At 37.8% G+C, this 27,609-nt stretch overlaps 1 long non-coding RNA gene across 1 annotated transcript; it reads right to left on the bottom strand.

Moving 5' to 3' along the window:
• LOC119867091 lies at window positions 1-26,616 on the bottom strand. The gene is made up of 4 exons (XR_005369179.1): window positions 26,395-26,616; window positions 17,336-17,508; window positions 1,007-1,092; window positions 1-69 (listed from the first exon to the last, which is right to left on the bottom strand). It is a non-coding gene; the product is annotated as an uncharacterized LOC119867091 (long non-coding RNA).
• Between the last annotated feature and the right edge of the window lie 993 nt (window positions 26,617-27,609).

Raw genomic sequence — 27,609 nt, forward strand, 5'->3', positions numbered from 1 at the left:
CTGGAAGGAAGCTAGGGAGTTGCTGTTTTTGAGTTTCACACCAATATCTGCTATGGCTTGGAGAAACACCTGCAAATCAGATTAAATCACTGTGAGGGGGAGGGAAACCCATCTACTTCCAAAAAGGTGATTGGTGGATTATAAAAGGATCATTGTTCTATGATATGATAGTCTTAAAACTCAAATTATATGTGAACCTCCATAGAAATTAGTCTTCTGGATTTAAAATGCAGTTTCAGACAGCCTAATTGATGTAAAAGTTTTATAACTTTCTATTTTTCTTGAACAGAGCTATTGCTTATTAATTTTTAATATGAACCTTAGATTTATTTCTTCTCTTTGATTTTCCTCAAAGACTTTTGGGATGAGAAACCAAAACAAGGAACTTCTGGGTGGCTCAGTGGTTGAGCTTCTGCCTTCGGCTCAGAGCATGATCCTGGGGTCCTGGGATCAAGTCCTGCATCAGGCTCCCTCTGCCTGTGTCTGTGCCTCTCTTTCTCTGTGTCTTTCATAAATAAATAAATAAAATCTTTAAAAAACCTGAAACGAATATAGTTGGTTTTCAGATACTAGTGCTTTTACAGACCTTTCCTTGCTTCAGATAATAGAGCACACTCATTTTTGTATGAAATGTATGGCTAGAAAAGAAAATTTAGTGAATCCAGGAAACCGAAGTGCTAACCAGAAATAAGTATTCTAGTCAGAAGTAGAATTCTCAGGAATTTTTATTTTATTTTATTTATTTGAGAGCATGAGTGGTGAGGGACAGAGGGAGAAGGTGAAGCAGACTCCCCGCTGAGCAGGGAGCCACATATTAGTCTCTGTGGATATCTGTCCCAGGATCCTGAGATCCATGACCAGAGCCGAATGCAAACACTTAACCGACTGAGACACACAGGCACCCCAATCTCAGGAATTTTAAATAAGAAATCAGATAGTGATATTAACTGAGTAAAAGATCAGGAAACAAGGAATCTATGTAAAGTGAACTATTGTTTTGTCTTACCATTTTTTGTGTTATTTTGCAAGTTTACTAGAGAAGTGGCTTCAAAAATAACTTCTACAATGGACATTATTCAGAGGGATGAAATTCTGGTCAAAATAAAAGAATAATATTCATTATATAACTATATCTATAGATACAGGATACATATGTTGTAGTTCAAAAATGAGTTATCAAAACTCTTGCTGTCTTATTTTTTTCTCCACTATGATTTCTTCCCTTTTAGTTTTAAAGACTTACATTAGATATTTTTAATGTATGCTGTGTATTTTACAAATTTTCTAAAATAATTTTCTCTGAAATACCATCCTTACCATACTACCTAAAATATTAATGATGAGCTGCTTTGGTGTTGGGAGAAGAAAAAGAAAAGGTTGGATCAACATTTTAGTACATGTGCCTAGATAAAGTTTACATAGTTCAAAAAGTTAAAGTGAAAAGGAAACTGTGAAAATAATAGAAGAAAACATAGAATTACATCTGAATAGGGAAATCCATCATTCAATAGCTGGTACAGTGAGAAGAAAATCAGTAAGAACCTAGAGGTCTCAAACAATGTTCTCAACCAGCTTAACCTGATTGATAGGTACTGAATACTCCACCAGTAATAGAAATATACATATTTGCTCTTTAAGAGCATTTAAAATAGTCACCAAATACTCTGGGGCATAAAACAAATTTCAACAAGTGTAAAGTATTGAAAAATCATACAATGGTTTCTAACCATAGTGGAGTTAAACTACGTGTGAATGACAGGGAGATATCTGGCTAATCTCCAAATCTTTGGATGAAAGGAGAGATCCCAAGGGAAATGAGAAAATATTTTTATGTCAGTGAAAATTGGAATGCAGCATATCAAAAGCATGGCTAACTCAGTATTTAAAAGAAACTTGAAAACAGTAAATGTTAACAGAATAAATAGAAAGGCCTTAAGTCAATGATGTAAGCTTCAACCTTAAGAAACTGAAGGAAGAGCAAACAGCTCAAAGAAAGCAGAGAGATGGAATGATTAGAACAGAGTCATCCAGGAAAAGGGAAGAAATATGAATTACTAATATCAGAAAAAAGAGGTTCTATTACCATAGAACCTGTAGACACTAAAAAATAAGAAACATAATTTTATGCTTATAAATTTAACACTAACAGGCAGATTCCTTGGAAGACAGGGACTAATAATGCTAACTCAATAAGGAGCACCTTATTTTGCCACCTGAGTAGCAAAACGTGTGCATACCAAAGAAATTGAATTCATAGTTATATATCCTAGCGAAGTCTAGGCTTAACTGGACTTCACTGGTGACCTCTGTCAAGCATTTAAGAAAGCAACAAAACCAGTTCTATACAGACTCTTCCACATAATAGAAGATGATTAAAAAAAAAATGTCCTGACTCATTTATGAAGCCAGTATACCCGGATACCAAAAAGAAGCAGATTATAAGAAAGAAAACATACCAGCATTTCTCAAGACATAGATTAAAAATCTTTTAAAATATAAAAAATCAAATTCAACAGTATGACAAAAGCAAAGGAGTTTATCCATGGAATACATTTTAACATTTAAAAATTTGTCAAGAATTCTCCTTATTAAGACTACGAAGGGAAAACCATATGAACATTTGAATTAATGCAGCAAAGCATTTAATAAAATTAAATAACCATTCATAACAAAACTCTCAGCAAACTAGAAATAGAATGGAAGTTCCTCGATTTTAAAAGGGGTTTTTGCAAAAAAAAAAAAAAAAAAGTGCATCCTATCTGAAAGTGGGAAACAAATGTTTCCCACTCAGATCTGGAGCAAAATACAGTTGTTTGTGCTTATTTTTTCTATTCCATATTTTACTGGAGGTTATAAGCAGCCTAATAAGGCAGGGTTTCTAAACTTTGGCAATATTGGCATTTTGATACCTCTTTGTTTTAAGGGGGGCTGTCCTGTACATTACAGGATGATTAGTATCATCTCTGGCCTCTGCTTACCCAATACCAGTAGCACTCTCCTCTACCCACAGTATACCAATTGGAAATGCTTCCAGACATTTCCAAATGTCCCTGGGGAAACAGAAGCACAATGGCCCCTCCATGGAGAACTACTTCAATAAGATAAGAGAATGAACTAAAAGACTCAAAGATTGAAAAGGAAGAAATATTCCTTGTGAAAGTTATCTGGGTATTAATAGCCTTTAAATGTTCCCAGGTGATCGTAATATGCAGCAAAGATAGAAACCTAGTCTAACCCTAACCCTCTGCAAATCAAATACAGCTCTCTCCAGCTCCAGAGCCCTCTTCATTAAACAGGGAGCATACTTAAATTATTTTCATATGCAGGAATAGTGAAAACTATAATTATTTGTCTTTTAAACACGTATTTGATAACTAGCAAATATCCCTTTGCCTTAAAATTTCTGTCCATGTCCTATTCTAGCCTCAAATCAAATTTGAGGCAGTCAATACTCCATTATAAAAAATCCACGCTCCAACAGCTTAAAATTTATTTTCTGTTTATCCTAGAATTTTACTTTAAAGTAATAAGAATGGAAGCTATTTGTAACTCTTTTCAAATTCGTTTAAACAATGATCTACCACCTGATTAAAACAAAAATTAGGACGTTTTAAAAGCCTTCAGAACTGTGTACATCTAAACAGCACAGTAGAGGGCACTCTTTCTCCACATTAATAAAGACAGGCTTTACTCGTTTGTAAAAAAAACACAGAAATACAGTCATATTTATTTCTGTTTTATATTGAAAGAGAATGGTGCTTCTAAGCAGGTCAAATGTGGCTGTGTTCTCACTCAAAAAATATTTTATACTATCTTCTAAATTTGAGGTTCAACAGAGTGCAATCATATATTGATTTTTATAATATATTTGCTACATGCCAGGCTATCTGTGTGTGTGTGTGTGTGTGTGTGTGTGTGTGTGTACCAGGATATATCCTGGTATACATCCTTGAACTGGTGATACAGCACAGGGCAGATAATTAAGGATACCCTGTCCTCAATGGAGCTACAGTTTAGTGGGTAGAAACAGAAAAGAAGTAAATAACCAAATATGTATTGTGCTGTACAGCACTAAGTGTTATAAAGAAAATAAAGCCAGAGAGGATAGCATTTGTGGGATGAGGGATTCTATTGTAGATGGAGCGAACAGAAAAGGCCTTTCTAAGACGACATTTGATCAGAGACCTAAAGAAAGTAAGCGAATGAGTCTGTGATGGTTAACTTTGTGACCCAGCCATGAGATGCCCAGATATCTGGTTAAACATTGTTTCTGAGTGTGTCCATGGAGGTGTTTCTCAAAGGGATTAGCATTCGAACCAGTAGACTGGGTAAAGCAGATGGCCCTTCATCCAATCTGTGGAGGGCCTGAATAGAAAAAAAAAGATGGCAGAAGGTTGAATTGGCTCTCTCTAACTACTTGAGTTGAAATACCAGTTTGCTGCCCTAGGATGATGATTTATAGCATCAGCTCTATTGGTTTTCAGGACTTTGTACTCAGATGGGAATTTATACCACCAGTTTTCCTGGGTCTTCAGCTTGTAGACAACATATCAGGGGCCTTCTCAGCTTTCATAATCACTGGAGCAAATTTCTTAAAAATAATTCTCAATTATACACATGCACACATACATCCCTCCTATTGGATTTGTTTCTCTGGAGAATCATAGTTACTGACTAATACTGAGGACATATCTCTGGGCAGATCCAGCAGAGTCTTTCATGCAGAGGGAAAAGAAGCTGCTTGGCTTGTTCAAGGCACTGTAAGGAAGCCCGTGTGGCTAGAGAGGGATGGGGAAATGTGGGAGATGAGGCAGAAAGGTAATAGAAGCACAGATCACATAGAAATTGTGGTATTTTAATTTTCCCTCTGGGTGAGATATGTTGGAGTAACATGATTTGTCTCACATTTAAAGAGGATCGCTTTGGCTGCTGAGTTAAGAAGAGAGTGAGGTTGGTGAGCCTGGAAGGAGAGGCCAGTGAAGAGCCTTTGATTATAATCCAGGCCAGAGCTGACGGGAGTTGGTAAGGAGGGACTGGATTCTGATATGTTTGGAATATATAGCCGATAAGAAGATAATGGATTTGATAATGGTGTGAGAAAATGAGAGAAAACGATTCTCAGAGGACTTGCCATTTACTGAGCTGAGAAATGCTGTGGGAGGAGAAGCTTGACTGGGAAACAGGAGTTGAACATGTTCCTTTTGAGATGCTTATCCTACTGGGCTGTCAATGTAGTTGTCAGGTAAGCTATTCAAGTTCAATAGAGAATTCATGGCCAGGGACATATATTTGCTGTGAGTCAGTGTATGGATACATTTAAAGATGTGAGAGCAAACATGATGACATGGGGTGTGAGTGTAGATAAAGAAGGCATCTGACAGGATAACCGAGTCCCAGGATATTCCATCATGCAGAAGCCTGAGAGATGGGGAGGAGCAGCAAAGAGGATGAGAAAAAGATCTCAGTGAGGCAAGAAATCCAAGGGTGTCCATGATAAGAATGCTTTGGTAAGGATGTTGGCTTTCTTTAGTCACACAACAGCCCGTGCCTTTCCGATAATATTCCAACAATATAATCATATACTTGTGAATGTTCTAGTGGATGCTTAAGGGGTATTCATCATCAAATTGTGTTGCGTGCTCTGTGGCAACATGCTCAGGGTCCTGAGGGAAATAAAAGAAAAGCAAAAAAAAGAAAAGAAAAAAGAAAAGAAGAAAAAAAGAAAAGAAAGAAAAGAAAAGAAAAAAGAAAAGAAAGAAGAAAAGAAAAGAAAAGAAAAAAAGAAAAGAAAAGAAAAGAAAAGAAAAGAAAAGAAAAGAAAAGAGAAAAGAAAAGAGATGGGGACAGGAGGGACACAGTGGATGATGTCCAAGCAGTGTCAGCTTTATTCAAGGTTCTACAATATTATATAGCATAAGCAAAACAAAGATAAGGAAGTGTCCATTCTTAGCATATTTGTGAATCCCTCCAAGCTTTCCCTTTATCAGCATGCAAGACAGACCCACAGGCACCAGAAGATTTAGGGTCCTGGTCAATAGATAAGCTTGTTGCTCCAGGTGTATATACCTCGAAGGAACATTATATATGGTTAACAGACCAGCAAGGACAGCACAGACCCTTATTTAAGTTTATGACCAGGCCAGAATAAATTGTATCTACGTGGGCAATCACGTAAAAGCAAGCTCTGAAAACCATTGCTCAAGCCCTTTCTCAAGCGTCAACCAACTATTCACCCTTTAGGCTCCCGAGCCTTTTGAGTGAATGAGGGACGCAAGTCCGGACCTGGTTTGGTTTAGTTACTCCAGCTAATCCATGGCCGCCCACAATTGTGCACTACCTGAAGCAGTGACTTTCAACTAGAGCTAATTTTGCTCTCCAGCGGACTCTTGTCAATGTCTGGTGACATTTTTGGCTTGTCACAGCGAGGGAACTTCAAGTGCTACTCGCATCTAGTGGTTGGAACCCAGGGATGCCACCACACATCCTAAAGCACAGGAGAGCCCCTCACAACAAAGGATTATTTAGTCCAACCTGTCAACGTTGCCAAGGTCAAGAATCCCAAACCTAGAAGAGCTACATTTCAAAGTGGAAAAAAAGTAGTGTGTTACTACAGAGAAACTTAAGGAAGTCAGCTAAAATGAGATATTGCCACATGATAAGATAGCTGCATTCTTTTTTTAACATGATGTTTCACCATAAAGGACAAATAAGACCTTCAGATTAATTAACTAAATTTGCCATATTCTTATCATCATGACGTAGAGACCTTGTACCTAAGACTTCATTATTTAGCAGATACTAAAATATATGGATACAAGTACGTGTGTATATATATTTTTTTAGTTTTAAACACTAAAAATTTGATATTCTATATTTAAAATTGATGTTGCTGAATCATGGTATATTCATTTCCTATTGCTTCTGTTACAAATTATCCTGAATTTTATGGCTTAAAACAACACAAATATATTGTCTTCCAGCTCTGGAGCTCAGAATTACAAAATGGATCATCAGTGTTGTGATCCTTCTGGAGGCTTTGGGGGGAGAATCCCTCTCCTTGCCTCTTCCAGCCCCTAATGGCCTCCTGCATTCCTTGGCCCGTGGCCACTTCTGCCATCTTTAAAGCTGACAGTGTAGCATTTTCAAAAAAACCTTTCTCTCTCTCTCCCTTCCTGACCTCTGCTATGTGACCATTAGTAGCATCCCATTCTCTGACTGACTTTCCTACTTCCACTCCTTCTTACAGTTATAAGGGTCTTTCTAATTACATTGGGTTCTCCTGGATAGTCTCTCCATTTCAAGACCCTTAATTTAATCACATCTACAGTCCTTTTGCCATGTAAGGTAATATATCCACAGGTTCCAGACAGATGTGGTCATCTTGGAGGGTTTGTTATTCCACCTACTACACTGGGTAGAAAGGTATAAATAAAATGAAATCAGTATTCCAATCACTTGGCATATTGGGGGAAAACTGAGGAACTGATAGATTTTCTGACTCCCTTCCATCCGTTCTGACTCCCTTCCATCTGTTCCACCTTCAACCTAGACCCTCATCTCCTAAATAGAAAATAAATATAATTGTAGCTGGAGGGAAATCTAGTCAGCATTTCATCTCTTTCCTAATTCTTGCAAAGTTGCTGTTCTTGCTCCAACAGTAACTTTGTAAATGGAGAAATCTTATAAATGGAGGCAGAAAGAAATACCTCATCCTGGGGACTGTCTGTACAATTATAGTAACACTACTTAAAAGACAAAAGTAAATATGGGACAATTATGGAGACAAGGGAGTAGGTACAGTATATCATTGAGGTTTAGCCACAAACAAAATATTTAAACAACTAAGGGTCTAATTTCATAAGAGATTTTTGAGCTTTGGTTTTTGAGAATGGTATTTTTCTATTCTCAAGCACAGGATATCAGTGAATTTCCTGTATTTGAAGATACAGTAGAGACACTGCTAGAATGATAATAGTCTCAGCAGGTCATCAGCAAGGTTAGCCAACAGACTTCTAATGGTGCATAATATTCAACCCAGGTTCGAACGAGAAGAATCATTATTTGAAATTTTGACTTCTGAATATAAAAGTACTTCAAAAAAGGTCATATTTTTATTAGGTCAAGTATTATTTTACATGAGCCTTTACAAGGGCACTATAGATAACATCTGTTTTTACCATCCTTGAATCAGCTGCTCATTTAAGTCTGTATTTGATACTTGCCTTTGTAATGTTTTAGACCCCAAGAGGTCATCAGTTACTCAAAGCGGAAAATTTATATAATGCCTAACCATCCCTACAGAATCCACATAACCCTCTTCTTTATGTTCCCATGATGATATTCCTTAGGAAAAGAGGCTGCAGCCAAACACAATATATTTCTCAAGGAATTTTATAAATGTTGCAGAGGAGCGAATCACTTCATATTCTAGTACCAAACCTGCCACAAGCTCAAAAGAATGTGTAGCCACAAGCTCAAAAATAGCCACAAAATAATGATTCCACAGCTTTTAATGAAAAAACACTAATAGCAAACTTATTATGTTCTATTTCCTAGTAAGGATTACGGTACTCTGTAGTTAAAATATTCTATGATCCTAAAATTTCTAGCTCTATGGGTTTTAATTTTTTAAATGTATTTAGTGCTTGTTGACTTTAAGGATGATCATTACATGAGACCAAAAAGGAAAAGGTATAATTTCATTCCAGGCATGTTTTTTCCCCACAGAAAAGAAACTACTCAGTCTCAGCAGAACCAGATTCCCTCCTGGGCATCCCTACGATGGTACATAATATAAATCTGATCTATTAGACTTCCTTTGTTTTGTCAGAAAGCAATGTCATTGGTTGTAATACCAACACCACACTAAAGAACACTACATTGGGTCTTGGTAGGTGCTTTAACTAAAAGAGACCTTGGGAAGGACCCTGGCTCTATCATTACTAGTGGGATGGGTATATTAGATAAATTGCTTAATGACTTTTTAACCTCAGTTTCTCTAGTAGGTGAGTATGCATTTGTTTGCCTAGTCACCTTACAATCCACATAGAAAACAGCCTTCCCCAGTGAGTGTGGCTGCTGACTGCCAGAAGTCAAAAGGAGGGGATGTTGGCAGAAGCTGAAGGATAGAGTAGAATAAATAAAACAATAATGGTGAGGAGGGTGTGGTGATGGTGAAGAAAAAGAAAGCTGAATGCCTGAAACTCTTACTGATCTGAAGTACTTTGTGATCAATAAGATTTGTTACAGATGCAAAGGTGAAAAGTAAAAAATTAAACACCTATGCAGAAGATAGGGAATATTCCTTCATTTACAGGAGTATTTTTGGAAGGAGTTTTTTGGAAGAAAAATATCCACCTAATGGTGGAGTGTTAATAACCATTTTATATATCCACTCACATTTTGCATTTCCCAGAAACAATCTTCTCCCATCAAGCACATCAGTAAGACATTGCAATTATATTGAACATTCAGAAAGTAGAAGTTTTGAGAGGTGTTCTCTTTAGCTCTGAAAAAAATTGAGTGTAACTTGAAGGACAAAGAACAAAAAAGCAGAGCGTATTGCAAATAAAAACCTTTTATTGATAGTGATTTGGTGCTGATAGACTGCCTGAATATCCAAAGGATATGAAATCTAGATTGAAAATATATAATTTTGTATATAACTTGGGAGCTAAAAATACTGTTTCTAAATATGTGAGCTATTTCACTCAAAGTGATGTCAAAAACAGAAGAAAAGGAGGAACAAAACATATTAATGTGATATTTGTATTCACTAATTGGTCTGTATTATCCATTTTTCTCTTTTTCCTTTGAGTAATAGAAACCTACCTACATGTCTTCATAGTTCACAGTCTTCTCGTTTCCAGTAACAAGGTGATGTCATCTGACTAGATTCTGGCCAATGACATATGCTCCTAAGTTCTTTGAGTTATATGGGCAGGTTTCTAGTCAATTCCTAAAAAGGAAGTTCTTAGTCCTCCACTTTTCTAGTCCCCTTCCCGCTAGTTGGAAAGTGATGAGAGCTTAAATGGTTACCTTGGGCCCAGAGACAGAAGCCACATGTAGTGGATGACAGACCTTCTCTACTATGACTTGGATCTACTTATTTTAAGATTGATAGATAAAAAGAAAGAACATTGTGTCATAGGCGAGCCACTGTACTGTGCAGTCTCTATAGAACAGTTCAGCTTGTACTCTAATTAATATAAAAACCTCTATCAGAAGTGTAGTTTTTCATAAAAATGTTCTAACATATGGCATCCTGCTTTAATGATAGACTTGCTAGGGCACCTGAGTGGCTCACTTGATTAAACATCTGGCTTCAGCTCAGGTCATGATCCCAGAGTCCTGGGATCCAGCCCCCGCATCAGGCTCCCTACTCCGCGAGGATTCTGCTTCTCCCTCTCCCTCTGCCCACTACCGGACCCCCCTCCTGCTCGCTCTCTCTCTCTCTCTCTCTCTCTGTGTGTTCTCTTTCTTAAAAAAAAAAAAAAAAACCACCACCACCACCAAAAAAACATTTGCTAGGAGTAGTACATATTGTAGGCTGAGATGCCCATAATCCTTTATATGCTAAAACATTAAATAAAACTGTTACCAGTGGTAACTAAGAAGGCAGATCAGATGCCTGCTAAGGTTGAGAAAATGCAGAATGTTAATGTGTGTTGGCTGTTCCTTGCAGTTTTTAGCAATGTGCTCTAAGAGAGATGAAGTCAGGCAAGAATTAATCAGTTTAGAGCAGAGATGAAAGGGGAGCTAAATCGGCTCTCTTCTCAGCAGGTGGCCTTTAATCTAAATTGACTAAGGGATTAGTAACTTGGAAAAGCCAACTGTTTCTATAAACAAAATAACAGTAGATAAAGTTGTCACTCAGGACCTTATTCAAGAGCCTTCCTTTAAGTGTTCTCAACCAGGAATGGGAGCCAATCCAAAATCAGATTAAGGGGGTTTTTCCACTCAATGTAGCTGCTCTTAAATGTAAGGGAGAGAGGGATGATACCACTATTAGGGTGGTATTCAGATAAAGCCTCTGCTTGTAGTTTCTTTCATTTACAACTACCTGGAACCAAGTAGACAAGGAGTCAATTCTGGTTTTGAGCCAATTATACCACTAAAGAACTTAAAAGTCTGATACACACACACTTGTGATTATTTAACCATAAAGCACCTCCTGAGATCCTCTCAGCAGAGAGCTCAGAAACTTGTACTACTCGTGCTCAAGACCTAGAACCCCTTGTCTATTACCCCATTTAGAGTAGAAAAGAAGGTATGCTCTCCAATACGCATAGTAGTTGTGTCCCAGGGGATTATGGCCAGAGGAGAATTTCCCACAGAAGGAAGCCTGGAGACCAAGAAGACAATGGACAAGAGACTTTTTTCAGAGAGCAGAGCAGGATTTCATTAAGGAATAAGGGTAGTCTTCATACTTTCTGCCCAGCAAGATTTCAGCACTGCTCTAGACAAGTGATTCTGTATGTTTCCCATTCTCTGCACGTCCAAGTAGGAATTTTTCTTGCAGTTTTCCTGGTTCTATTTCATTGCGTTAGGTCAGGGTATTTACACTTGTGAGTGGCGACTTGGGGGCTGGAGGCATGACAGTGAGAGTATCTACTACTTTATGGGTCACAGGAACCAGACAAAGCCTCATTGGGGTGCATGGAAATAATTTTGCATCACCTAGATAATGGAGAAGAGTTGGAAGAAAGGCGGGCAGGGCAAGGGGCCCCCCTTCCTAAGAGGAAGCTACCCTTAAAAGGAAAAAGACCCCATCCTGTTATTCTACACCACCCAGGAAGGATCCCTCCACCATTTCCCACGTGAGCAACTCCCTGATAGGTAGATGAGCAGGTGGACAAAAACCTGATTGAGTGACAGGTGCAGGGAGGAGGGTTAATCAGATTAAAGCACCCCACCAACAATCTCATAAAAACCTCTAGACTTAGAAAGTCCAACAGCAACCCTCTTGGGTGCCCTCCCTCTTCAGGAGCTTTGTACTATCACTCAACAAACTTTGATTTGTGGCCCACCACTCTTCATCTGGTCTATCTCTTCATTCTTTCAAGTGGAATGACCAAGAACCACCAGCACTAAGGGACAAAAAAATCCTGAAACATAGACATTCTAGATTTTGAGCTAAACTGGATTGGACTCTTACCTTGTTCACTCTTGGAAAAGATGTATGTGAGATAAAAGAGACAGGAGATAACTTAGTTACCATACAAATAGGTCATGGTAGAAGCCACTTAGTATTCAGTATCCCTTAACGCCTTCTAATCATGGAACTGACTCAAATTTTAGCAAATACATGGCTGGCCAGATAAAACTAAAGTTTCTCAGCCTTTCTCGAAGTACATTGTGGCCACATGGTTCATTACTGATGTTTACCAATGGATGTTTACCTAAAAAGGAATCTTCTTGCTATAGAAGCTTAACCTATATACTAATGAAGATAGTACTTGAGCATTTGACAAAAATGTTATAGGAAGGCATTTAACTATTTCTAGGAATAATAATGGAATGAAAAATAATAAAAAAATTTATTTATAAGTATCTTATCAGGGGCGCCTGGGTGGCTCAGTACTGTTAAAGTCTGCCTTTGGCTCAGGTCATAATTCTGGAGTCTTGGGCTTGAGCCCAATGTAGGGGCTCCCTGCTCAGCAAGGAGTCTGCTTCTCCCTCTCCCACTCCCCCTGATTCTGTGTGCATGTGCTCTCTCTCCCTCTCTCTGCTAAATAAATAAATAAAGTCTTTTGAAAAATAAGTATCTTATCAGGCAAGCTTAATATACTTAAGGCTGGTGAGAAAGAAATATAAAGAGTACTTTTTCACAAAATTAATAAAGAGCAAGATTAGTGACTCAATGTGAATTGTATTTGACTATGGTTCTGTAGCTTATCTCGTGGTTTTTTTTTTTTCTTATCTCTGATTTCTAGGCATATAGAAGGATTTCAGTTAATATCTATTGAATGGTAAACTTAGATGGGAGAGGTAGTAAGATTACAAGGTTGTGAAAGCCTAAAATGATTATTCAGTTTTGTTGTGGAGTTGTAGCCTGTCCAAAAGAAGGAGAAGAGAAGGAGTGCCTGAGTGACTCAGTTGGTTAAGCATCTGCTTTTGCCTCAGGTCATGATCTCAGGGTCCTGGGTTGGGGCCCTGAATTGGGATTCCTGCTGAGCAAGGAGCCTGCTTCTCTCTCTCTCTCTCTCTCTCTCTTTCGGTCTCTCTTTCTTTCTCTCTCTCCACCACTGGTTCTCTCACTCTCTCTAATAAATAATAAAATGTTAAAAAAAAAAAAAAGGAGAAAGAAGAAAGCACAGCTGTATGGTTTCTGAATGCATCAGAGCAAAAACATATGCTCTCAGAAAGCATAAAAGAAAAAAATATGATACAGTTTCCTATTAGAAAATACAGTTGATTAGAAGTCATCTGCCTTGGAGAGCCACTTTGAGATCATCTGTACTTACTCAAGCATAATTCTTGATACTTCCATCTCCTATCTCAGTAGCTTATTGAATTATTCTTCACACCACCTACTTCTAACAGTTCTGGTAAGGAAAATTGCCCCCATATTGTATTTTTAGCAACATTTGGCCTCCAGTAATGGTTAGAAACCCACTATAGATTCAAACATTAAGCATCTGTCCAGCAGACTCATCATTCAGCCATGCAGCAGTTTTCCTGCCAGCCATTTCCCAAAGCTCCAAGCTGTAAACATATACTGTTGTATAGAGCAACTAACACTTCTACTAAAAATATCAAGTTGAACCTTACTTTGAATTAGAAGGAAAAAAAAAAAACCTAACATTTATTTTAAGCTCAATGGATTTGAACAGAGTTTGAATTCAAAGACCTACATATGCCCAGCATAAGGAGAATAACCATTCATTCCAATTGGCTGTGTTGTCCCTGGGTAAGACAAACAACCTGCGGGGTTGGGGGAGAGGCTTATAAATGCACTTCACAAAAAATAATATAAGGAAAGCCATTATATCTACAAAAAGTGCTTCAACTTCAGTATTCATTAGGGAATGGCTGAAATCAAGTATTTTACTTGGCAATACCAAGTAAAAATACTAGCGAGGGTATGGTGCACCTAGAACTCTCATCCACTGCTCGTTCAAGTTTCAGTTGATACATTGGTTTTGAAAAACTTTTGCTTTCGATTAAAATGAGCATATCCATACATACTCCAGGAACCAGAAATTTCACTCCATGGTATATACCCAACAGAAATGCATACAAAAGTGCACCAAAAGATATAACTGAATTTTTAGGTGATAAATTTATTTTTTCGCATTGGCAAAGAAATGAAATTACTGATTAGCAATTTCCTTGTATAATGCAATCAATGGAAGGCAAATCAGAGGTATTATTTGCTTTGTGCTTTGCAACTTGTGTTGTGTTTTTCTCTTTCATACTGACATCAGCTGTCTTATTTGACAATAACAGTCCTGTATTAAGATGTCATGTTCAGCACAGAAAGGACTATGGTATTTGCATGTATTTCATTCGATCTCCATCTCTTCAGAATGATAATTTCCAACACATTTTTCTCCTAATACCAAAATAAGAATTCAGCAGTCCTAATGTTTTCTAGAACCTCTGAAAAAACAGGCTTTTTGATTTAGTTACTATGACAAAGTCCATTTTCTTTAGGAGGATAATGTTTAATGTTGTTATGATAAAAATGACACCTTTATTAAAAATGCTTCATCATAAAATGCATTTCCATACTGATTGCAAACAGTACTGAATTAAAATATTATTCCTGCAAATTTACTGTGACACAGTCTAAGGTTTTAATAATTCATGAATTAAGATTAATGTTGATGTTATCCAAATTATTCTGGCTAATGTCAACTCCCAAATAAACAAATAAACAAGAATGAGATTATTTCAATTTTCCTAATTATCTGACATTGGCATTGGCTTGTGCTAGATCTGTAGCTGGAATATATTTTATAATATCTTTCCTCACAGAGGACGGATGATCCCTGCAATGGAGGAAGAACAGTGGGGGATGGCCCTCAACTCCCTAGAACCGTCAAAGGAAGAGATGAATGGGGACATGTTTTCAATGGAACAATGACCCACCAAAGATGCTACACAAGTAGAAATCCCTCCTGACCTCTTCCTTTTCCAATGAACTGGAAATAGCAGCTGAATATGGAGTCTTCAGTAACAATATATCTCCTGGAAAACAGTCGTGCTTAACATTTTAGGTGTTTGTTATGCATAACAGAGCTCATATCAGATAGAGTTCAGGGAATAAGATGAAAAAAGGCAGGCAATTGAAGGGAGGCTGTCTCCCTCATTTTAGAAGGACCCGATGCTTGGAAAGGGTGATTGTGACGAAAGCTGATGCCAAGGCTCATTTATATGATCTTGCTTCTTTTCTGTGCCCTTTGCCTTTGGGAAGAAGTCCTGGAGGTATTTATATCAATCCTATCATTTCTTTTAGATACAAATTACCTCAGGGCATCAGCGAAGCTGGAGAATTCATGGAATATGAGAAATAAGACATTGTAATTGCTGTAGAGCCTAACCCACTCTGGGTGAAGTGCCTGTCTTTTTTAATTCAAGGGCGGGCAGATATAGACTACAGTACCTCTACATATGCTTTTTGAGAGCACATTAACTGACTTATTTGTCTATGCACTTCTCTATGGATGGGAAACAGTAGACAGGTAAATACAGATTTGACTGTATCTGAACAACACCTCTAAAAAATCAGAAGTTATGCATCAGATAGTTAGACTTCTCCATGGAGTCAGGAGATTCTCTGAACAGGCGATGTCTGGAGTGGAGATAAGTGGTGTGCTAGAGATCATGTGCCATTTTAGTGTGAATATATAACATCACCATGATAGCTTTGTATTAATGAAGGAGATAAAATCCAGAATAAGTGTCTCTATGGTCACTTAGGGAAAGAAAATGGTTTAAATAATCTATTTTAGTACTACTTGACCTGTAGTCAGATATCATGAGTACACATAATACAAATCACTGTTCTTATTCTAAACCACACCTAATATATTTAATACAGTAGTTGGCTAAAATGGCACAGTGGCAAATCCTGGCCCTAGGTTGCCCCATGCAAAATATACAGTCCCCCACTTTATACAGGTCGCTCCACACTTAGCCCTGGAATTTTTATGTATGCAGCCTACTCTACGTAAGTATTTGGTAAACACAACGGCCTCACTCGTTCAAGATCAAATGGCAATTAGCAAAAGCAAAGTGTTCAGAGCAGGGGTAGTCTCATGTTTGGGCCTCATCTGTACATTGGCTACTGGGGCTTAAGGGGTTCTGTAATATTGCCATTCCGTAATATTGCTAATACTGGGGAGATACCCTGCATGTAGATTATGGCACATTTGAAGTGCTAAAGTATTCAGGCTATGGGGCCAAAGAAGGAGTTTGGGAGCCTATTTGCAGCTGCTCAAGGCTACAGCAGATTATAAGTGAATTAGTGATACAGAGCCCAGAAGGCAGATTTGACAAGCAATTTCCATTTTTAGATAAGGGAATAATACTTTCAGGGTCAGTTTCCCAGGCAAATCATGCAGGGATAGCTCTCAAGACTAGCAGAAAACATCTGTTGTTCAATTGGAGGCATAGATCCTGGCTGTGTCAGTCTGGATGGGTCGGGGTAGAAGTAAAGGAATCTTTTCTTTTCTTGAACATCTGTAGCCATCTCTAATATAAGATATCAAGAATACCCTGGTGTTCACACACCACACACACACACACACACACACACACACACACACACATTTTGTTTTGTCAAAGAGAAATTACCTTTATTTTCTGGTTATAAAAATGTAACCTAATGTAAGTGCCCCTCACCACCACACTAATCTCAGTGTAGAAATGGAACCTAAAGAGACAAAGACCCAGCTCCAGGAAGCCTTTGAAGTAGTTTTAGGGTTTGTTGCAGTTCTCTTGAGAAGGCCACAAAAAGGGGGTTAATATAGTAGAACATAGAGCAGGCCTTCTCCCAAATCTGCTCTTTGCAGAAGCTGCTGTATTTCTCACTTACTCACTTGCCACCCTCCCTGTCCTCCGCCATTAGCCCAATTCCTACTCTTAACATTACTCTCCTTTTTACCCTTCAGCATAATCAAGCACAAAACAATGAAAACAAACGAGCAAATAATAGCTCACACAAGACGCTTGCCTCCTTGGAAGGGAGGGTGCGTTGGGAGGATTGCAAATCTTATGATTTAACTGTATTTCATTACTTTCACAAATTGTATGTTGTTTCCTAAGGTGGCCATCACAAATTATGACAAACTTGGTGGCTTAAGACAACAGAAATCTATTCTCTCACAATTCTGGAAGCAGAAATCCAAAATCAAGGTGTCCTCTGGGTCATGGTCACTATGAAGACTTTAGGGCAGAATCTTTCCTCTTTTGGATTCTGGAAGGTCCAGGTGTTGCTTGGCTCATCGCCAATCCTTCACAAGGCCTCCTTCACTGTGTCTTTTCTTCTTGTAAGGACACCTGTCATTGGGTTTAGGGCACACCCAATTAATTCAGGATGATCCAATTTCAAGAGCCTTAGTTACAACTGCAAGAACCCTTTTAGGAAGAGGTCACATTCACAGGTACAAATGAACACTGCAACTTAAATTTTCTTGTATAAATAAGCAGAGAGTAGAAGCCTAGATGGACATAGGTCTTTTCCTGTTATCTTCCCTGATAATGTCCAACACACAGCCTAGTAAAACTGGCTGAGCTATGACTTGAACACAGAGCATACACTTCTGACTTCTATGCCCTGGCATTAGCCAATACCCATGAAAGTCTCAGTGCTTCTACGTGGTAATGAAACCTCCCCACTACCCAGACCTACACTAGAAATTGGAGCACCTTTTCTACAATTGAAATGCAGAATATAGTTCAGAGCAGGAAAAATGGGAGTGTCTTCCTATATCAAGATAGTTTCAACTAGACACAACTAAGTTTGTACCACTGCCCTATCCCTGCCTTTGTCGGGAGGAAGGGATTTGCTTAAGCACCTTGAGAAATCCTGAGCACATCAGCAATGTACCATCCATTTATCTCTCAGAAGTTAGGAAGACGTGACCATGTAACAGCTCAACATGAAAAATGTTCTTGAAACCTTCTAAGAAAGGAGACTGGACAAGGTGAGGGGTGACTATGGCTTGGCATCCTTTAGCACTTTGGTGTTCATGTGTCCTCGAACACGGCTCAGTGATTCTGAGAGGCCAGGGCTGTTGCTGACCAGTAATCAGTCTGGGTGAAGCAGGACTATCATGTATCACTCTGACTTCTCCAAAGACAAGCCTGAGTGATATATTTATGAGGCAAGAACATCTAAAGAGGGAAGAAGGCTCTTGTGTGTTATTAGTGGGAAGATCTTTTTAGTTTAGTTTAGTTTTTTTTTTTTCCTGAGGGAGATTCAGTAATAAGAGAAAGGGTTTATTTGGACTGGAAAAGGTAAAACATTTGGGATAGTGAGTGGGAGAAAGTACCAATAGTTTGGTCTCCTGTGAACAAATATTGAGCAAGGTTCTACTAACCTCTGCCCCCCTTTTTTTTTTAAGTATTTTTTTTAAACTTTTATTTATTTATGATAGTCACACACAGAGAGAGAGAGAGACAGAGACAGAGACATAGGCAGAGGGAGAAGCAGGCTCCATGCACCGGGAGCCCGATGTGGGATTCGATCCCGGGTCTCCAGGATCGCGCCCTGGGCCAAAGGCAGGCGCTAAACCGCTGCGCCACCCAGGGATCCCCCTCTGCACCCTTTTTAAGACACCAGGCAGTATAATAGTATAAGGATAGGAAACTAAAGTTGAAGTTCTTCATTCCCTGAACCAGTTGCACTTGAGAAGCACAGCCGAGCACGGAAGTTGAGTTGGAAGTGTCATAAGCATAATTAGAGGATAATTTAAATTAAAGCTGAAAAACAGGCTAAGAGAATGAGCAGAATCCAAAACAAAGAATTGATTAAAGAACAATAAAAGTACAAAAAATAATTCCCCTGGCAGAGTCTGGCAAGTTCTATGGGAAGCAATGTTGTGCATGGAGGTAGACCTTCCAATAGCCAGGGAAGCCGACAAGGACTCTGAGCTTTTGGCGGCAGCCCACTGAAATGAGTTGGAAACAAAAAGTTCAGAGGATCTAATATTTAGCTTGGGGATCGTAGCTAATAATACTGTAGTAGATAATTGAATGTTGCTAAGAGAGTAGATCTTAAAAGTTCTCACCACAAAAAAAGGTGGTAATCATTTTGCAATATATAAGTATTTCAAACAACATGTACATCTTAAACCTACACAATGTCATGTACCAATTATACCTGAATAAAGGTTAGGGGGAAAATGGAATAAGAGAGAAAAAAATGGGGAAATACTGGTTTTAGGTTTGGTAACAAACATTTGCCAGAAAAATCCAAGAAGCCCCTCATATTACAGCATGTGAGATGAAGATATATAAAATGCATAAGAAATGGTTTATTTACAAGTTGACTTTTGACCTCACTTATACCTTCAAGTTATTCTTTATTTAATTGTTTTCATCATGTGTTCACGACTTTATGATAGCTCATTGAAAATACAAATGTTTCGCCCAGATCTCATCACTTTAGTGCCTTTCATAATTCATATTAGTGAAAATTTAGAGTTAAATTGTTTATTTGATTCAGAGCTGAGGCTTATTTTCCCAAAGCCTATTCTCTGATGGCTGTCCCAATTAGAATGAGGCTAGTAAAGATAAACATGTCCTGAATCTTACTTTTCAGTTTATATTTTAATTTTTCTTTAATTTTCAGAAAGCGTTAAATCATTAATACTTTATCTAGATTTTGAGCCCATGATTAGCCAAAAGGGAGGATTTCTGTGTTAAATCATCAGTATAGATCATAAGGAGTGATTAGCAAAGAAGTATTGAATTCTGCCCTGAGAAAAAATTAAGCTTAAGAAGCCTGCCTGGAGTCTTAGCATTTTGCATGATATCATATGAAAATCCCTAGACAAGCATTTCTAAGCTAAGTTTTATAAATTTCCATTATTTTTCTCCTAATATGAGGAAAATGTCACTTTCCTGGTACATATTTTATCCAAAAAATATTTATTTAGTATGTGCTAAGATATTGGCAAATGTGAGAGGATGCAGAATAACATTTGAAAGTTGATTGTTTAAAACATGACTAAGGATTCACAAAGTGCAAATAAAGCTATTTTGCTCTAGTTAGTGTTCATTGCCTAAGTGAGAGACAAATATAGAATTTCCCCTTTGACCCATTACCTGATATATTCTATTCTTTAATCCTGATCTTTATAGTAGTTGTTCATTTCTTCAAAGTAACTAGCTCCTTTGAATCTCATTGATCTGTTTTAAATGTACTAACACCTGAGTATGATACCTCTTAGAGAAATAAGCAAGTAGCCCAGGGAAGGATAATCCTAGCACCATGACAGAGGGCAGAGGGGCGTATTACTAATTGCAAATAAAATTAACCCATCTCATAGGATTCACCCTATATTTATTTTCAAGCATGTTCTAATTTTTTGGATGTCTTTATACAATGTTGACTATATAAACATATTATAATGTATAATGTAGATGTATCTTTTCAATCACTATCCTATTCATGTTTATTTTGTATCTATTCAATAATTTATATTGAGTATATATACTATGTGCTACAAACATGCAGTGGTGATCAAAATAGGCACAGTCTAGTGGAAAAGTTGGAGCATTAAAGAGAAAATTATAACACATTTTAATAAGTCAATCATGCTAAGAATAGTAGGAAGGCTAGTCTGGAATATGAGGGATAGTAGAATAAGAGGGCCTCAAAGTAGATATTTTACAAGAAATGACATTTAAGCTAGACCTGAAGAATAAGTAGATGTTAGCCAGGCAAATAAGTGTCATGGAAAACTCTTCCAGGGTAAAGAGAACAGAGACAACGACCAAAGGATCTTCCAGAGAATGTTTCATATTTCAGGAATTCAGAGAAAGCTCCCGTGGTAAATGCTATTATTTAGTCCATATGTAATTTTTTACTTCTTTCTTATGAACCGAACTCTGATTTTATTCAAAGGAGAAAAACATCTAGGTTAAAAGATATAAAAAACAAACACCAAAAACAAAAACAAAAACCTACTTGTTTTTGCTTGATGTAGAATTAAGGGCCATTTGCAGAGTTCTGGCCAATGAATGAAATATCAGCAGACGTTTAGGTGCTTTATAAGTAGGTTTTGCTCTCTTGACAGAGGTGCTATCTCTTCTTCCCTGTTGCTTTCTCTCTTATCTCCTCTCTGGAATATGGATGTACTTCTAGAGGTGGAGCAGCCATTTTGAAACCATGAAGTAACCATAAGGAGGAAAGCCCGAGCTGTGGGTGGTGGTGTTGAAAGATGTAATAAGAAGCCCAGGCGGTTGATGATATCATGGTGTCACTGTTCTAGCCCTGAACTGTCTACCCTTGAATTTCTTGATATGGTAAAAAATAATAATAACAGACACCCCCCCCCCCAATTTCAGTTATTTGGGTCAGTGTTTACATATAGCTGGATGTAATCTCATCTAGTGAAGACGGCTGGTGCATTGTGTGTGAAGATTAAGGCGGACGAGCAAGCAGAAACAAGATCAGTGAAAGACCTTAAAACATGTTAAAGAGTTTGGACTTTATCCTTGGAACATTTGGGACAGGACTAAAAGATTTTAGAAAAAGAAGCCAGTAGCCGAATTTGCATAATAGAAAGTTCCCTTGGCTGCAGTGTAGAGAATGTACTGGAAGGGGCGAGAATGGAGGCAGGACAGCCACTGAGGCTGGCAGCCATCCAAGCATGAGACAGTAACGGTATAAACTAGAGTAGTCACGTCAAGGATGGAGAGAAGTGAGCAGTTTTGAAAGATACTGAAGTAGCAAATCAATAGGGAGAACTCTGCATACAGACGGACATAAAGGGTGAGACAAATAGATGAGCAAAGGCGATGGCAGTTTTCTGGCCCAGTCAGCTGAGAGAGTGGTGTTGTCATTTCATGGGAGAGAGACAGAGTGTGGAAACAGGCAAACCTTGAGGGAGGACTATGAACTTGGTTTTGAGGATTTTGAGTCTGTGATGTCCATGAGGCCATCCATGCGAGTGTCAATGTTGGCCACACAGATCAGGAGCTTAGGCTGTATCTCTAAGATACAGATCTGGGAGTTGTCATCATTTAGATGATTTTCAGAACCATGAGAGGAAATGCAGAAGCCCTAAGAGGTATTTGGAGAAAGAAGAGGTGAGGTCAAGGTCAAAGGCTGGGAAATAATAATATTTAAGTAATACTGTAGGGAAAATAAAGGCTTCTGAGGGCACTCAAAAGAAAAGGCCAAAGAAGGCAGGAGAGGAACACAAGACTGTGATATCTGAGAAATCTGGGAGAAAGAGGTGTCTTCAGTCTCAAAGTTGCTGAGTGATTGAGGATAAAACCCAAGCACCACCTGTCAGATGCAGCTCCAACAGTCTTTGCAGAGGTCTGTGAGAGCAGTTACCGTGGGAGCTCAGGAGCTGAGGAGGGAGTGTGAGGTGACATCATAGAAAGACCTGGTACAGGAAATTTCTTGAAAGAAGTTTGGCATAGGTTTTGGCCGTGCAGCCCCAAAGCCTGGGTCTCTGGCTCTCCCACAGATTCAAAGAGCTCTCTGACATTTTTATATGTTCCCTTTCTGCTTCACTAAGTGGAACTGATTTCATTTGTTGGCAGCTTGGAACCTCAACTGCTGCTGCAGACCAAACTGTTGGAATTGAGGGTTTCCTGGAAAAAAATATGAATTTCTGATACAATCACCTTTAATTCTTATGTCAGCGAGGGCTGTGATTCCAGAATATCAGCGGATACTGCAGAAAGTTCCATCATAAGTTGCTCTAGTAGATCATTTCAGATACCTTAAAAATCTAAGAATGAGCCAAAAGTTTCTTCCTTCCACGTGGGAAATATTTTATTGTCAGAGCTCCTCAGCATGGCGAAAGAGAAATCTGGTGCCCTGGTCTCTTTTAGTCACTTAAAGTTACGTCTGTAGAAGAGGTACAGACGAAAACTGAGCAAATTTAGATTTTAGTGTTCTGTGCATTTGATTAAATAATTTATAGTGTGCTTAGCACTAATATCATGAAGGAAAAGAATACGTGGTGAGATCTATTACAACAATGGTTAAAGAACATCTTGTATGTTTCACATGGTTTGGTTTTTTTTTATAAATAGGGATCAATATGCATCTCATTTCCCCAGAGCCTAGCCCAGTGCTGGCAAGAAGAGACTCTATAAATATTGTATGTATGTGCAGATATACTCTGCCTTCGTACACATGCATGTTTAATTTCCAAGACATAAATATCAGGCTGCAGAAGGAATTCATATACATAACACTGTCTGTGTTTATGCCAAAGTCTTACCAGTCACATGAGTGTTCAGCTTGGTAAGGAGTCTGAATGTTCAGCCCGGATTAGAATGTATACAAACACAGCTGCCAAAACTAAGATCTGTGTCTCCATCTCCTGGCACAGTGGATTGCCAAATACCTTCATTTAATCTTTGTTTAGTCCTCTTCTTTGATGTTGTAGCAGTGCAATTTTTATACTTTATTTGGAATGAATTATCTGTGAGATGAAAACATGTAGTGGACCCAATCCTAAACTGAACCCCTCAACTGCATTCTGTTGATGTGGGAAGTCTTGCATATGTAACTGAAGGTAGTACATGCTCATTAGTTCCTTGTCAGTCAATCACTCTTCAGATGACCAGATATTTTGATACAAAAACTCAAGATCTATTAAAGCCAGAGCATATGGGCCTTTCGGAGTAAAAGAACCGTAAAGAATTCAGTCAAATGTCTGTTGTTCTGAACACACCGTGAATGGTAGCCTGTACAACTATCCTGGAGAAGTGGAGTATTGCAAACTGTTTTGTGTTTGTTTTGTTTTTCACCACCCTGAATGTGCTAGATATCCTTGTATCTGAGTATGTAAGTCTTTTTAAAAAGAAACATGATTTACTTGCATGAACTGGTTAGTTTTTGAGAGATTGCTACTGCTCTCCTTTAAAAAAAGAAAAAAAAACAACTACATGATTTTTGGTATATTCAATTATATGGTCATATTCAAGATCAATTTTAGGGCATTTTTGTCACCAGAAGAAGAAACCTCAGACCCATTAGCAGTCATTCACCATTTGTCCCTATCCTTCTCTCTTCCTAGCCCTAGGCAGTCACAAATAATCCTTTCTGTTGCTATACATTTGCCCAAACTAGACATTTCATACAAATGGAATCAGACAATAGGTGGTCCTTGTGACTCATTTTTTTTCACCTGGCATGTTTTCAATGTTCATCCATGTTATAGTATGCAACAGTATTGCATTTATTCTTATCGCCAAATAATATTCCTTTGTGTGGACACACCACATTTTGTTTATCCATTCATCCTTTCATGGACATTTGGGTTATTTCCACTTTTTGGCTATTATGAAAAATGCTGATGTGAACATTCATATACAAATTTTTGCATGAACATGTTTTCATTTCTCTTGAGAAGATACCCAGGGGTGGAACTGCTGCCTTCTATGGTAATTCTGTTTAACCTTTTGAGGAACTGCCAGACAGTTTTTCAAAGCAGCTGCACCATTGTGTATTCCCAGCAGCAGTTGCATATAACTTTTTAATATCCAAATATTTACATATTTTGGCAATTCATTAAGACTTTGAATTTCTGTATCTGATAATATAATATTCGTTAATATCGAAGTAAAATCTAAACAAATGGAATTTTTTAATTGTTTGGAAATTATAGTTTTGAATACAAAATATTAAACGGTAATTGATTTTTAGAAGCCTGATTTTAGCATCAATTTCTTTGAAGAAGGAAACAAATGTTTTTGGCTGTATTACACATAATTATACTTTGTAGGGTGCCTGGGTGGTTCAGTCTGTTAAGCGTCTGCCAGAGTCCTGGGATCTAATTCCACATCGGGCTCCCCTGCTCAGAGGGGCCTCCTTCTCCCTCTCCTTCTGCCTCTCCCCAGCTTGTGCTCTCCTCTCTCAAATAAATAAATAAAATAATTTTAAAAAGTATTATACTTTGTAACTTTACAAGTTGTATATGAACTTCAGAAGATCAAATTATATTCCACTTTTCATTTCTGCATTATAAGCTAATCAAATGCCCTCCACTAACCTCTGACTAAATAAATGGAAACTCTATTTACTGACAAAAAGTGGAAAATATTAACCATGTTCATCATGTATAATTTCCTTATTAAAATAGAATATACAAAATTATTTCCCAAATATATTTCTCATTTAAATATATGAACAGAACTAAAAATAAGTATAATTTTACTCTGAGATACAAAACATTACATTTTAACTTGATCTTCTGATACTAATAGTTTAGCAAATATTATTAGAGTCAAATGTTAACATATTCTGGTGGATCATTTATACTTTCTCTATACCTCTATTTCATGATGAAATAAAATTTTTTTCTGGTATGAGACAAAAAGGATAGGGTTGGGTTCTATTTTGTTCTATATTACAAGCAAGAATTCAAATTTCAGTACTATTTATCTTTGTACTAATTCACATGCACAGCTTTCTAATATTTCAGATTTTTTGTGAAACACAACATTGCCTTATTATATTTAATATGTATCCTGGAGACAAGTTTAATTTCGGTATTATAGAAATGTTTGAGAACCTGGCATGGTATTGTATTTTTATGTAATGTCTTAAGTTATGACTTATAACAGAAGTGATTTCTCAGTTTATTAGGAGGATTTAATTTTTAGATTTCTGAGGAAGTATATTGACCCTCAGCTTCATAAGCTATCCAGCACACTTTCAATTTGTATCACAGAGAGTTGTGATTCTAAAGAACATTTGAAGACCACTTGGTGATCACATGTGGCATGGAGAATAGCTCCAATTTTCTACTAAAAGGCAGTGCTGTCTTTAAATAGAAGATAGCAGGACAGCCCCTCAACACCAGTATTTCTCTATGAGTGTTAAGCTTAAACTTGATTTCATGCCTCAATTGAGAATTGATTAATGAAATTAATCATTGAAACCACATAGGGATATGCTTTAAGACCATACACTCCTTTTGGATTGAGAACATCATAAATTTGCTACCAACTGTCAATAGATTCCAGACTGATGGTTACTAATCCTCGAACACTAGGTCTTCATGATAAATGAAGCATACGGAGGAATTAACGTGCTAAAAACAGAAAATGTACTTTCAAAACATATTGACCTTCCTTATTTTTTTGCTGCCCTATCCTGGAAATTTTTTGAAATAACTTTCTTCCCTCCCTTGCTCCCCACCTCCTGGAGTTAAGTCAGCAAGTGGTTACAGACAGAGCTCTTACCTGGAGTTAGCCAAGTTACAGTTCCGAAACACTAGCTTAGTGGGCCCCTGGGTGGCTCAATCGGTTAAGTGTCCCACCCTTGATTTTGGCTCAGGTCATGATCTCAGGGTGGTGGGATCAAGCCCTGTTGGGCTCAGTTGGGGAGTCCACTTCTCTCCCTCTCTCCTTGTCCCTCGGCCCCTCCTTGCACGGCCCTCTGGTCGTGCAAGCTCTCTAAGATAAATCAATCTAAAAAAAGAAAGAAAGAAAGGAAGAAAGAAAGAAAGAAAGAAAGAAAGAAAGAAAGAAAGAAAGAAAGAAAGAAAGAAAGAAAGAAAAACAGTTTAGTGACCCTTGGCAAATAAATCACTTAGCCTCACAGAACCTCAGGTTCTTCATTAATAAGATTGGGACAAATCACACAGATCTTGCTTGGAAGGCAGTTCCAAGGATAATTGAAGAATGGGGAAAAACTCACGTTTTAAATAAATTTGTAGACTATAACTGGTCTTCATATATTTAACAAATTGAGCTTTATAAAATGTTAATGATTTACCAGATTTCAAATTTAGCAGTTTGTTCATTAAATTACTCACAAATAGCCAACAATTTTACCTTTCTTTTCAATAGGTCAGACATCTGCATCTTTGCAGTTTACTCGTTTTATGCAGTTTACTTGTTTTATGCTGCATCTTTGCAGTTTACTTGTTTTATGCCAGAAATGTCAGGAGCTTGGAGTAATTCTTAAATCCTAATTACTTATAACCAAAATGCTTGTGGTTAAGAAGTTCTGTGCTCTTTAGGAAGTTGACAAATAAAAGTAGTCATATATAATAAAATACTAGGATGCCTGGGGATCAGTGGTTGAGCCTCTGCCTTTGGCTCAGGGTGTGATCCTGGGGTCCTGGGACTGAGTTCCCAATTGGGCTCCCCGCAGGGAGCCTGCTTCTCCCTCTGCCTGTGTCTCTGCCTCTCTCTGTGTGTCTCTCATGAATAAATAAATTATATCTTTAAAAATAAAAAAAATAGATGAAATACTCTTTTTATGTTATGAAATCGTATAAAATAAAGTACTATTGTAACTAACATTGTTGGTGTTATGCATAGACTAGCTTCATTCAATGCCCCCCAAAAACAAGCCAAGGAGGAGATGAGGTACGAAGACCCCAAGGAGCACGGAATTGGCTAATTTATTCACTCTCGGAATATTTTCTAAAGGCCTGCGGGTTGGCAGGT

This window comes from Canis lupus, chromosome 14 (assembly GCF_011100685.1).
Source record: "Canis lupus familiaris isolate Mischka breed German Shepherd chromosome 14, alternate assembly UU_Cfam_GSD_1.0, whole genome shotgun sequence".
NCBI classification, from domain to species: domain Eukaryota; kingdom Metazoa; phylum Chordata; class Mammalia; order Carnivora; family Canidae; genus Canis; species Canis lupus.